A 3,072-nucleotide genomic window follows, 5' to 3' on the forward strand; every position below is an offset into this window, starting at 1 on the left:
AAAAAAAAAAAAAAAAAAAAAAAGAAAGAAAAAGAAAAAAGAAAAGAATAACAAAAAGAAAGAGAAATAATAAGAAAACAATTAAAGGGTATTTCAGAAAAATTAAAAAAATAATAATAATAAAATAAAATAAAAAGGCATAAAAAGATCTCCATATATATATATATATATATATATATATATATATAGAGAAAGAGGGAAAAAGGGTATATATTTTTTCTAATAGAAAGAGGGAAAACAGACTACAGGGGATGATCTTTTCTACTTCTGATCCGTAAGGAAGAGAGAATAGGAGATCCCGTGGGAATACTTTCAAAAACAAGATGGGAAGCAGCCCATTGAGCTAAAGCATGTACACGAAAATTGGCACATCTGGACACTTTCAAAGCATTCCAACTTTGAAAGGAAGAAAGAGCTAAACTAATATCAGAGATACAATTAGCAAAAGACCAAGACAAAAAAAGAGCAGGGTTGTTTATGGCCAAAACAACAAGAAGAGCATCCCCCCTTCCAAAAAGAGTTGATCACACCCTGAAAAATTGCCAAATGTGTCGCCAACAAAGCTGCAGAGGCTTCTCCTTGTAGCACATCAGTAGAGAGAAGTTTAAGAGTAGCAGCACCAACAATATTACCTTTTTCATCACTAAGCACCGCTGTCGCTACTGCAAAAGACCCCTTTACTGCTACATGAAAATTGCATTTAAAAAAGCCTACGGCTGGAGGCACCCACAAAGAGGGAAGGGCAAGCTCGTGCCAAGCTTCTATCTGATGATTCAGACTTGTAGAAATCTGAGAAATAGTTGCATTTGTGGAGGGCTGAAGGCCATCATGGATAAGCAAATTCCTAGACCTCCAAATAAGATCCAAAACAAGGGCAGCAAAGAGCTGGAACTTTCTAACCTCAGACTTCGGAATGCCAAGAGAAATAACAGGAGAAAGGATTGCTAAAATCCAATTAGAGATGGGTTGAGAAGCATATGCAGTGAGATATAAACCAATCTGCCAAGGGGAAGAGCTCCATAAAACTCTAGCTAAGTCACAATTAAGGAAAATGTGGGATAAAGTTTCCAAAGTATCCTTACAAAAAGGACACACCCAAGCAATCGGGTCTTCAGAAACAACAAAACGGCTGATCAAAGCCCTTAAAGGCAAAATATTCCAAGCAACCTTCCATAATAGGTGCTTCAACCTTGCTTGAATTTTGAGTCCCCAAAGAGACAACCAAGCATCCGAGGGAAGGGGAGAGGGCTTGCCACTAGTCGAGAGCAAGAGCTCATGCGCAGATTTAACAGAAAATAGCCTTGAAGGAGAGGAGATATATCCAAGTCCGCTTATCAAAAGAAGGAATAAGAGGAAGATGAATGCTAAGAATTTTTTCACTGTAGAAGGATCAAAGACGTCTTGCAAAAGGAGAGAATTCCAAACTGAAAATTCTAAAACGACTCCAAACGACACCTATTCAAATGTCTAGGTGTTTCAAAACAATTATGCAGAATAAGATCTAACCTAACAATTAAAATTCAACCAAATACAGATATGAAATAAACATTCAAGAACACAAATATTTGGTTACGAAGAGGAAACCATTTAGAGAACTCTCTAAATGTAAAACCTCTCCGGGGCAGCCAAACCTAGGAAATCAATCCACTATAAGAAGAATAAGGAATACAAGAAGAATTACAAAACCTTTGACTCTTCCTTGTACATGACAAGCGACCCACTTGACTTGTACCTCAGTAGCCCTTTCCAGAACATTTGGCACAATTCTTCTAAATGATTTCCTTTCACCGGAACTCCAATTGGCTTCACGTATTTAATCTTTTCTCAAATAAACTAGAACAATATCTCTCTCTAAGCTCTCTGATTTTGCTCTCCAAAATATGTACCTCTATTTGCTAAAACGTTTGTTTAAATAGAGATTTAAAAATCAAATCAGCAGCCATGTCTGGACAGGGCTAAATTGGGGTCCAGACATGGCTAGGGTTACATATGCGTAACCTAGTGATGTCCGGACCTGCAACTCTTGTGTCCAGACATCTCATAAAACAAAGGCTTTCTGGAAATGGGGTCCGAACCCAACTTCTGGCGGTCCGAACCTCCTCATCAAACAACATTTTCTGGAAATCAGGTCCGGACCCAGCTTCTGGTGGTCCGGACCTGCTCTTCAAAACAAACTTGATGGTTATACGATCCGGACCTGGCTTCTGGCTGTCCAGACCGGCCCTTCTAGAATCAATTTTTCTGGACACTTTGAGATGCTTCATTTTCACCAACTTTACAAGCAAATCGAATGAGCCAAAACATAACCCAACACAAACTCTTTCTCTTGGAATAATGAGATCAGCCACAGTGAAAGTGGGATGCACCAACAGATTTTCATTAGGAAATGGTCTGAAACTTGGCTGCAAAGGGATCCACGGAGAGGACCAAATATCCACATTCAATCCACAGGAAAAGAAATACAAGCACCATGTGCCACCACCTTTCTATTTTTCATCAAACCTTTCCAAATCCAAGAGGAGCTGGGATTGGGTGAGGCATTTAAGAAAGACACACTTTGCTTAAGATACTTTCCCTAAGGGAATCCACCCAAAGAAGAGGCTGATTTGAGGTCATCTTCCAACCTAGCCTTGCAAGAAGGGAATTATTAAGAGCTTCCATCGATCGAATTCCTAAACCACCCAAAGACTTCGGCTTGCAAATATTATCCCAAGATAAAAGAGAAAGATTATGCTTCTTTTCCTAAGGAAAACCCCACCAAAATTTTCTCATGCCAGAGTTGATTGCCGAGCACAAAGACTTCGGGAGAAGAAATAACGACATAACATAAGTTGGGATACCATTTGCCACTGATTTAATTAAAGTGGTTCTGGCTGCTTGAGACAAGAGTCTTGCTTTCCAAGCTGAGAATTTAGCAAAAATCCTATCTTTGAGATCAATAAAGGAGTCTAGCTTCTTTCTATGCAAGAAAAGAGGGATCCCCAGATATTTTGCTCGGGCAGGAATTTGGGCCAAATTCAAAATCCCATTAATAGAAGATTTGCAGCTAAGGGAGCAATTTTTGCTGAAAAG

The sequence above is a fragment of the Corylus avellana genome, chromosome ca2 (genome assembly GCF_901000735.1).
Source record: "Corylus avellana chromosome ca2, CavTom2PMs-1.0".
Classification (NCBI taxonomy): domain Eukaryota; kingdom Viridiplantae; phylum Streptophyta; class Magnoliopsida; order Fagales; family Betulaceae; genus Corylus; species Corylus avellana.